The sequence below is a fragment of the Castanea sativa genome, chromosome 3, assembly GCF_040712315.1.
Source record: "Castanea sativa cultivar Marrone di Chiusa Pesio chromosome 3, ASM4071231v1".
NCBI classification, from domain to species: Eukaryota; Viridiplantae; Streptophyta; class Magnoliopsida; order Fagales; family Fagaceae; genus Castanea; species Castanea sativa.
Window position 1 is genome coordinate 50,070,812 of NC_134015.1, and position 11,732 is coordinate 50,082,543.

Here is an 11,732-nt window from a genome sequence, read left to right on the forward strand (position 1 = left end):
TTCATCTAGGATACTATTGTCGGGCAAGAAATATAAAGAGTCGCAGGGGAAAGAAGGTCCGTGCACTCTAAGGACAGAGACCTGTCCTCAGTTGGATCTTTATCACTGAGCAGGTGGAAATCTTAAACAATTTTCACGCTAAGAACAGAGACTTGTCCTCGGTTCGATCTTTATCACCGAGCAGGTGGAAACCTTAAACTATTTTCACGCTAAGGACATAGATCTATCCTCGGTTCGATCTTTATCACTGAGTAGGTGAAAACCTTACTATTTTCCCTTTAAGGACAGGGACCTGTCCTCAGTTTGATCTTTATCACCGAGTAGGTGGAAACCTTAAACTATTTTCACGCTAAGGACAAAGACCTGTCCTTGGTTCGATCTTTGTCACCAAGCAGGTGGAAACCTTTAACTATTTTCACGCTAAGGACAGAGACCTATCCTCGGTTCAATCTTTATCACCAAGCAGGTGGAAACCTTTAACTATCTTCACCTAAGGACAGAAACCTGTACTCGGTTCGATCTTTTTCATCGAGCAGGTGGAAACCTTAAACTATTTTCATGATAAGGACAGATATCTGTCCTCAGTTCGATTTTTATCACCGAGCAGGTGGAAACCTTAAATTACACTCAAAGTACAGAAACATGTCCTCGGTTCGATCTTTATCACCGAGCAAGTGGAAACTTTAAACTATTTCCACAATAAGGACAGAGGTTTTTCTTCGATTCGATTCCTATCACCAAGCAGGTTGTAACCTCAATTAATTTCCCAAGCTAGGGTACCTTGGAGGCAGAAAGGCTGCTCCCAGCCCTCGGTATTGAGAAAGTAAGGTATGATGAGCAGGCTGATCCCAATCTCATAAAATCGGCAGTTGTTAAACGGGAAACAGTAAAAAACACATCCTTTATCCGAACAAACATTAATTAAAAGCCAAAGGTAAAGAAATTGTTCTATCGCCACAGCCCGGCGATGTGAGCTCATCAAAACAACAAAAAAGAAAAGGAAAAATCAAATTGTTAAATGGATGGGTCTGAAGGATGTTGCGTGGGGGGAGGATGCCCAGACCTATCGATGCCCGGCATAGCTATTTGGTGGGTCTGATCTTGGGCTGTCTCAGCTTCTAAACGGATGTTGCTTGTGACCTCCGCGTCAATAGCCTCCGCATAAGCATCAATTTCCCACGCAAGATCCCTCATTCTCGGAGTATCTTCCTCGTTCGTAGCATCTGCTTGAATCTGAACGGGCGGAGGGGTCAGATAGGGGATTTGAGCTAAAGTCCACAGTGGGGAGTCCTCAAGCACCCTCCTCGCCTTCAAGGCAGTAAACCACCCTTCCCCAAATTCATGGCACCGAGCCTGGTGAACGATCGGCTCCACAAATTTCTCAGCCTCCGAGAAACCCACATTGTACCACTTGTCCTCACAGGCCTCCAGGGATTCCTTCAGGTCCGCAATTTGATCGGCATTGGTAAGGTTCAGGTTGTCAGCCTTTGCTAGCCTGAGCTCAGTCTTAGCTAACTTGGTCTCCAGGAAGGATAGCTTGCCTTCGGCATTTTGCCAGGCTTTCTTGGCGTCAATGTCTTTCCTCTCAGATGCCACGGCTGCCTCCTCTTTCTCCGTAGCAGTAGCCTCAGTAATGGCCTTCAGCGCTTTCTCCCGCTCAATGGCCTCGGTTGCATCCTTCAGCCATTTATCCATAACGTCGGTCAACTACGCAGCCTAGAAACAAAACGGTGATGAAAAGTGAGACTGGGAAGAGAACTATCCATTCAAATGGGTGCGATGAAGGGAATAAGAAATTACCGCAATAGTATGCCATTGTAGCCGCCTAACGAGCGTCTCGTCATCCCCTTCCAAAAAATAATGGACGTCTTCAGGTAGCATAAGCCCTTTCGCCAAACTTTAAGCCACCCTGCCACCCTCGCCCTTGCCCTACATCCGAACACTAGCCATCGCCGGTAAAGGCTGTTCACCCAACAAAAAAGTGGGCTGCCAACCAACCTCGGGCTAAGAGAAAGACGCCACATTCGTTCCAATTTGAGCTGCTGGGGGAGTGACCGCCGGCATATCTTGGATCCTTGACCCGTCTCGTGTAGGGGGCAGGGTCATCGGAGAAGCACCGCTTGGGGCCGGGGCGGTCTTCTTAGCTCCTCTTTTCCTCTTCCTGTTTTCACCCACAGGAGGAGCCTGTATAGTTCCTTGGGGAAGTTGAGATGGAGCCACAGGTCCGGCACCGGTTATGAACCGAGCGAGGATCATCTCCCTACGCTTCCCCATTTCTCCCTTAAGGTCAAATTTGGCACTCGAAGTACCTGCTGGTGCTGGGTCAGTCGCTCTCCCCTCGGCTATTGGGGCAGCGTTCTCCGGCTGTTAGATTGCTTTGTGTCTTCTCCGAATTTGGGATACTCGCTCAGCAGACTCGTCCCTTATCGGAGCAATGTCATCTGCGGTTGTATAACGGGGACCGAGTTCCTAAGCTTCGTCGATGGTCAGCGCGGGAGGAAGGAACTTTTTGTACTAGACGTCTATATATGACAGGAGCGGACTGTCTACCAAGAGCACCTGGCTGAAGTTTTGCCAAGTGTTGTACGCCGGGTTTACGCTGAGGATTAGATGTGACGCTCGAAGTTGCCCGTCATCGTGCACAAAAATCTCTGACCTCAAAACAAAGTTCAGATCCCGCGCGTGTATGACTCGGGAGTCCGGCAGAAACCTTTTTGACTTTGCAGCAGATTCGAAAATAAACAGATCAATTAAGTGCTCAAGTAATGAAAAGATGCATGATCATGCTAGTCAAAGGTTCTCGATACCGACCAACATTACACAGCGAAAGTGGGGAGAGTAGCTCGTAGGCTAGCCAGTTGCTGCGTACCCGAACAAACTCGTTAGATGAGTTTTTGTTGGAGTCAGGCAAGCAAGAGATAAGCCAAACTCGCATATCTTTAGTTTTCAAGTAATAGCCACTCGAAAAATTACCGCACAGTTTATACATAAAATTGATGTCGTGATGATTTAGTTGCAACCCGAACATCTGATTCAACCAGCTGACACAACTAACGACTCTATAAAAGTTTGGGGGAAATTGGTCGGGACACAGACCATAAAATCCTAGGGTGCCTATTATGAGAGGGTCTACAGGAAATCTAACCCCACCCTCGAGTACGGCCATCAAAGGAAAGAATGTCGTGCTTGAATTGGCGGCCCTCTTAAGTTCGATATCACCCATATTGCAGTACGCAATATCGACGTCCTCTGGGACACCAAGGTTTTCTCTAAAACTAACCAAGGCAATCCCAGGGGTGAGAAGATGAGAATAACCCATTCTTAGAGTATAAAATGAAGAAGAACTGAAAAAAGAGAAAGACAGAGAAAACATACTTTGGGCTCTAAGAAGTGAGAAGCTGGAGGAGTGTTTAGACGCAAAGGTGGGAGGCTCAGCAGAGAAAATATTGAAAGTGAAAAGATGCAGAAAGTGAAATGAAGACCAAAGGATGACTATATATAGAGACTGAGGCATTTAATGGAGCGAAGAGCGGGAAAAGACCCCTCATAACTTTTCTAAACAACCTCCCCACGCGTGTAGCGCGATTTACGAATCGTCAGACGGTTCGTGAACCGTCGAATGGTTCACCAACCGTCCGACGATTCGTCATCCAACAGGTCGCAGTTATTGATGTGATGATATGACACGGCGCTACTTTTGAGAGGTCTACCTTAATCACCCCGGTCGTATTACAGAGACGCTCGGCATACTCGGGGGGCCACTGTCATAATCCTACCCGGGTTCTTGATTCAAACGCTGAGCGCTGAGTATGAATCAAAGGGGGGCTATTGTGCGAGCGTCCCTCTCTTCAAAGCCCAGATGGTTATGAAAGCTCTTTATGCTAACGCCACAGTGTAGAATCTAGTGTCGGCCAAAATGCACGATCTCATTTTGGATAAGCTTAGGTGCTCCTCGAAACCTCGAGAGCTAAAGTTGAAGACGTCTATGACATGGTTGGCAACGGTAGTTTTCATCATCCCCAAAGATTAGGCTACCCGAACAGCCATAGCTTCGAGAGCACAGTTCCACCTCGGGAACATCTCGTCTGAGCAACAGACCCAGCGGTGGAGCTAGTTCCAATGCCACTACCACCCTCTACCCACCACCAAACGCCCACTCAGGAGCGACGGTATTGGACCTCCCTTCCACTACCTAGGGAATATCTTAGCCGAGCAACAGATCCAACAATGGAACTAGTTTCAATGCCATTTTCATCTTATCTCATTCGCATTTAAAGCACCCACTCAAGGGTAACGACATTGGACCGCTCCTTCCACTGACCAGGAAAGCTATCATGCCAATCCCACTACCTTGTTCTATAAATAGCTGAAGGAAATTGGGGAAAGGGGGTTGGCAATTCTGGAAGAAGAGTCATAGAACTAAAAGGGTCATCACCTAGAAAAAGGAAGGAAGGAAGGTTCTAGAGTAAGGGTAAGTTATAGAGCTGGGCTAGCCGAGCACAACATCACCCATAATAGAAAATCCAAAAGCCCACCACATAAATAGATTGTGAACCCAAGTACCTCTAAAGCCCACTAGCCGTACCGGGTGCGCACAAATGCCATAAAGGAAACAAAGATAGAGATGTTCACATCCAAATCTGTGAATGGAGTTTTCCTCAACAAAAAAAGAATTTGTGATACTCCTGAAATAGGATGATGTGATACTTCATTCTTTTACATCTATCTATGGTGGATCCCATAATAAATTACCTAATAAGTACTCACACTTATATGACAAACTATAATCACCTCAATTATAGAAAACTACGATAGAGATATTCACATCCAAAACTGTGAATAGAGTGATGAGTGGTGTTGCATCCTAATAATTTTGACTGTCATTATTTTCCTTATAGAAATTTACTTTTGAGTCCTCGTAACGGATACTTTTAAAACAATTGTTAATAAACTATTTTAATAAAGTTTCGACATCAATTTAATGGAAAATATAAAAAGAGGTCAAAATAATTAATTGTTTTTTTTTCTTTTTTCATACAAATTTTTAGAATCACTGTTTAAAGTTTAAACCAATACCTTTAGAACATCTATTATCTTTTCTCTATACTTTTTTTTAATAGAGCCCTGAAAAATTGGAGGCATTTCATGGGCTTGAAATTGATTTTTTTTTTTTTATAAACTTTAAATTCTTGGTACTCTTAAAGTATGTTACGGTTGCTTGAAGATATGTCATATCTTAAAGAATCCGAAGGATATTGTCTATTTGATTATTAAATTTGATGATCTATACAACAAAAAATGATTATATCATGCAACATACGCAGAAAAACAATGGAAGAAATATATGATAATCCATTCAAGCCAAGCATTCCTCACTATTTGCTTTATACGATTTATTTGATTTTTTTTTTTTTTTCTTTTTTGGGTAGAAAAGATGGTAGTATAAAAAACTAAGAAGAAGGAACAGAGTTTACAGGGCAGCACCTGTTTAAGTACATGCCAGATTTATGAAAATCTAAAAGTTCATATACACCCACAGGCGGATTCTCAAATAAACAAAAATCTTCATTCTGATGGGTACCCTTCCTAGCCATAAAGTCTACACACCTGTTCGCTTCTCTGAAACAGTGGCTAAAGCAAATTCGGGGGATTTGGGAAGCCAAATGCCTTCAATCATTCAGAATAAAAGAGAATAAACTTATTTGATTGTCCTGAGTTAGCAAGCACATCGATAACTGTTTTAGCATCTACTTCGACTTCAACAGCAGAATAACTACGATTAACACAGATTAAAAGGTCATCTCGAAGCACCCACATCACTGCCATGAAACTGGAGGTAATTCCAATTTTTCTCGAGAAGCCCACGACCCAATTACCATTCCCATCTCTGATCACCCCACCCCCTGCAACTAGACTAGGATTGCCTAAGGATGAGCCATCCGTGTTAAGTTTCAGCCACCCCTCAACAGGCCTTTCCCATCTAATAGTTTTGATTGTTTGATCCTCCTCCTCATGCACATCTTTAACATAGAGAACAAACTCAAGGGCTGAACTAATAAGCAGAGACGCAAGTTTTGGAGGGTAGTCACGATTTTGTAACACCCTATTGTTTCTCTGCACCCACAAAGTCCAGATAGCAAACAAGAAAACAGTACTCCAAGGTGGTTGGTCAGGCTGCCTGCTCCTACTAACTTTGGCATTTGAAGAGAGCCAAACATGAAGATCACACGAAAAGAATCCCCTATCACTCGCTGCAACTCCCAATTGAATCCAAACCAATCTGATGTGTTGGCAGTCACGAAGGGCATGGAGAATGGACTCAACCCCATTAGAGTAGATTAGGCATGAGTTGTCTTGAATCACTCCACGTTTCACCAGGCACTCATTGACTCCTATGCTATTGTGAAGACACTTCCAAACAAAGAATTGGATCTTTGGAGAAATTTTTGATTTCCAAATCCACTAACCCGAGAAAGCAGGGGGGTTTTCCTTGGCTATGGCTAACTTGTAAGCACTTTTAAGATCAAAACTACCATGGGGGTTTGCTGCCCACACAATCCTATCCTCACTCCTTGCAGTGACCGTAAAGGGAATGGCTGGAATATCAAGCTTGACATGGTTTGGGAGATTTAAGGATATTTTAGACCAATTCCAACCTTGGGGGGTGATAACATCTTTAATTTTAAGATTGGCTTCCTCCACCGATAGAGGGCCTTGTACCATCTCCCTCAAAGGGCCTAAACTAGACCAGCTGTCAAACTAGAGACTGAGATTGCTATCTCTACCCGGTATCCATCTCGTACCTTTGCTGAAAACTTCATGACCTTTCTTCATTCCCTTCCAAATTCTTGAACACACAAGCTTCTCATTGTTTCTAGAATTCAATCTTCGATTGGAGCAATACTTATTTCTCAACACCCGAGACCAAAGAGCCTCTTTTTTGAAGTGAAATCTCCAATTAAGCTTAGCTAGCAGCTCTGTGTTTCTGTCTTTGGCTGTTTGCAAGCCAAAGCCACCTTCAATTTTTGGTCTTGTTACTAATTTCTTCCATCCCACCCAATGCATCTTTTTAGAGGTATATGAGGATTCCCACAGGATATTACGGTTCACCCTATCAATTTGGTCCAAAACCTTCCCCAGAAGGGGGGAACATTGCATAGTGTAGGCTAGAATGGTAGAGGGCAAAGATTGAACAAGAACTGATCGACCTGCCATAAACCTCAGGTTTGTCTTCTAACCCGCCAATTTCTTTTTCACTCTATCCAAGACCAAGTTAAAATCTTGAGTAGAGCGACCTGGAGTCTTGATGGGAATACCCAAGTACTTTCCAATAGAAAAGGTTGAATGGAATCCCAAGATATCACATAAGTTGTCTCTAGCTTATCTATCCACATTCGGGGAAAAGTAAGCCCTGGATTTGGCTTGGCTGATTGTTTGCCCGGATTTTTGACAAAAAGTATCAAGGACCTGTCTGACTACTCTACAATTAACTAGATTGGCCTTTGCAAACAACATGAGGTCATATGCGAAAAATAAATGAGAGAAGCTAGGACCATTCCTCGAAGCTTTGACTGGATGCCAATACTTATCATTACACTCATGATCAATGAGCTGACCCAGCCAATCCATACACAATATGAATAGGTATGGGGATAATGGATCCCCTTGTCAAATCCCTTTGGATGGATAAATGGAATCCAACACCCCTCCATTGAACAAGATAGAAGTAGATACTGTTGAGGCATAACTCATAATTAATTCCACAAGATCATTAGGAAGGTTTAAACTAATCAGCCTCTCTCTAATAAAACCCCATTCCAGCTTATCATAAGTTTTTTCAAGGTCTATTTTTATGGCCATATAGCCTTCTTTTCCTTTAGACTTGCTAATATAATGAATAAGCTCTTGAATGACGATAGCATTATCCACACCTCTGCGGCCAGGCATAAAAGCAGATTGGACAGGAAAGACTAATTTGTCTAGGTAAGGTCGCAGGCACCTTAAAATAACCTTGGAAACAATCTTATAGAAAATGTTACAAAGACTTATTGGTCGATAGTTCCCAATAGTTTCAGGGCATTGGATTTTTGGCACAAGAGCAATAAGAGTTTTGTTCAAGTAGTCCGACACCCTCCTTTTGGCAAAGATTCCTTCACATCATTAACGACAGACTTACCAGCTACCAACCAAAATCTTTGGAAAAACCCCACGTGAAGCCCGTCAGGACCTAGGCCTTTATAAGCTTTCATTGACCATAGTGCTGCCTTAATTTCCTCCTCCGAAATAGGAAGATTCAGATTATCCCTCTCTGAGTCTAACAAGGCAGTTTGCCAAAACCTAGTGGAATTCATCACTCCGATCGAGCAGGGGAGAGTGGTTGAATAGAGGTCCTTATACCCTTTCCTGATAAACTCCATAACCTCCCTCTCATCAAGAATCCACTCCCCAACATTGTTTTTAATGGAATTGATCCAGTTCCTTTCCCTTCTAACCAGGGCCAAAATGTGAAAGAATGTCGTATTACGGTCACCGATAATCAACCAATTAACTCTGGATTTTAAAGCCCATAAATCTCTCTCCTGGTCTAGAACAGCTTCAAGCTCCCTATGCAACTTCCTTTCAAGCTCAATGAGGAAGGAAGAAGGTCCATTCGCCAATGCTCTCTGGATACCATTTAATCTAGCGAGAAGTACTTTTTTCTTTACCAGGATATGCCCAAAGTGAAGCTTGTTCCAACGTTGAGCCCCTTGGGGTAAAACCTTCAACTGCCTCAGGTAAATTTCGAGAGGGAGACGACTCCTTGGAAACCAAGGAAGGGAATATAGGGTCGGACAACTAGAAACTTTGAAATTTAAATAGTCTCGGTGTGTGGATGGGACTACTAGGCAAAGTTTCCAAAAGAACCGGACAATGGTCTGAGTGGCAGCAGGTAAGATGGGTTACTCTAGCCTCTGGATATATAGCACACCAATCTGGTTTAACAAAATAACGATCAATTCTCTCTTGAATGAAAACATTAACATCCCTTCAATTTGTCCAGGTAAATCTTGGCCCCGAGAAGCCCAAATCCAACATGTTACACTTGTCAAGGCACTCCTTAAAGATCATGGACTTGTTGACACTAACTCCTCTGCCCCCAAATTTATCTTCATCATTAAGGAGCTTATTAAAGTCTCCTGCAATTACCCATGGCAAACTATGCATTCTTGATAAAGTGGAGAGATTTTCCCATAGGATTGTTCACTCTGCAAACCTTAGGCTAGCATAGACAACAGATAATAACCAGGAATAGTTAGAGTGACATACCTTAGCAGTAGCGTGGATTTCCTACTCCGTTTTGGATATGTGAGTAATATCCACCCTATTTGAATACCAAAGCAGCCACAAACCACCAGCGTAGCCTATAGTATCTGTGTGGATAGCCTTATCAAAGGGAAATCGGTCTGTGATTTCCTTAGCATGATCACCTCCTATACAGGTATCCATTACCTCAAAAATAGCCTGGTCATGATCTTGAGTGAGCTTCCTGACATGACTTTGGAAATTGGGTTTCAAAGCACCCTTGCTATTCCAAATAATGACATTCATGACAAGGCAATGACTTGGAGAAGGACATACATTAATAGGGGGGAGGGATTTCACCTCCTCCCTCAAATTCCATCCCATCTTCCTCAGCCACTCCACTGACTGTGCTCTCCCTGGAACCAGAGTTAAGTAATGCTGAAGAACTCCCAATTCCATCTCCTACACAACCGTGTGAAGATTGAACTCCACTCTCCTTTCCTACAGAGTTTTCCAAGAATCCTCCTCGCACAACAGAGGGGTTGATGCTACCTAGGGAAACGATCTCCAAACCAACCTCCTCTCTAGCTCTGGATTCAGCAGATTGGTCAAGGACTGCCACCATGGTAACCTACACTACATACCATCTCTTCTATACAATGCCACCTAATTATCGGTTTGGTTGCTTGCATTTTTTTCATTTGAGTTGTGTCTTATGATTTGCCAACATTTATCTTATTAGTATTGTTATCAATAAACAATACTCATAATCAATTTTTAAAGTTATTCTGAGTTTTAATTAGTTCAACTGATAAAATTTTCTATTGTCCAAAGAGATATATGGGGTTCAATCTCTGTATGCACCAAAACCAATTAGTGTCTTGATCTGATGATAAGAAATAATCATTAAAAACGAGTGCAAAAGTTGAAATTATTTCTCAAAAAAAAAAATTTATTATTATTATTATTATTATTATTATTATTATTATTATTATTATTATTTGTCTTTTCATATTTATTACATTATTAAGCGTGTATCTTATAAATTACTATTTGTATTTGATTACCACTTGTTCAAATAATAGCAAAACTCACAGGTTATTAAAGGGGAAGATACAAAAGAATGGGCGACACATAGATATATAATTTGAATCAACAATTTTCTAATCTTATATTTTAGGATAGTTCTGTAGCCATCGCTTTAGGAGTAGCATTGCAAAGTAGTTTGCAACCCGTGAAATGCACATAATAAAGATTATTATTATTATTATTATTTGTCTTTTCATCTTTATTACATTATTAAGCGTGTATCTTATAAATTACTATTTGTATTTGATTACCACTTGTTCAAATAATAGCAAAACTCACAGGTTATTAAAGGGGAAGATACAAAAGAATGGGCGACACATAGATATATAATTTGAATCAACAATTTTCTAATCTTATATTTTAGGATAGTTCTGTAGCCATCGCTTTAGGAGTAGCATTGCAAAGTAGTTTGCAACCCGTGAAATGCACATAATAAAGATTAATAAAATATGATTGTATCTCAAAAAATGATTTTCTCTCCTTTCATTTTGTATATAAATTTAAAATTTAAAATTATGATAGTTATTAATAAACATTTATTATAATTGTGTTTGTATATGAAATTTATGATTATAGTCGTCATTAATGGGTATTTATTATGATTGTCTATTTATATGGTCATATTAAATATTTAATTATGATAATCATTAATTGTTATTTATTATAGTGAAAGTACTTATGCAGTATGGGGGCAAGGACCAGGGTTTCAAGAGGGAGTTTCATGCACATATACACTTAGATTAAACTAAAGTAAAATTTCTATCTTGTATCAAATATATATATATATATATATATATATATTCTATTATTTAAAGAAAATATAGATTCTAATTGAAAGATAGCTGGTTTTTACCTCAACATTAGCTCTTTTGAGCTCCATTTATTGATTCCTCGAGACCAATAGAAGCTACATAAATTGCTTAATTCTCTTTTCGGCTTGCTTTCCCTCAACTAAGGCTATTGGGACCCATAGAAGCTTAATTGGTTGCTTTCTTCCCCATCGATTGACATTGATAGATTGGTTTATTGAAAGATAACTCACCTACAGGCATGGAGCAACAGACAATTCTACGATTTGTTTTTTCGTAAGATCGTCATAAAAAAAAGACAATGTATCTAACAATTAGAGATGTCTGTCCTGCCTTCATTCTTGCTCAAGCTAAAAGTCAATCTACTAGCTCAAGTCGCAAGTCAAGTAGTCAAGATTCCAATTGAAAGTTAATATAGAATATAATTCTCTCTCTCTCTCTCTCTCTCTCTCTCTCTCTCTCTCTATATATATATATATATATGTGTGTGTGTGTGTGTGGGATTCACTTAATAGTTGCCCTTAGCATATTTGTGAATGAACCATTTCAGGA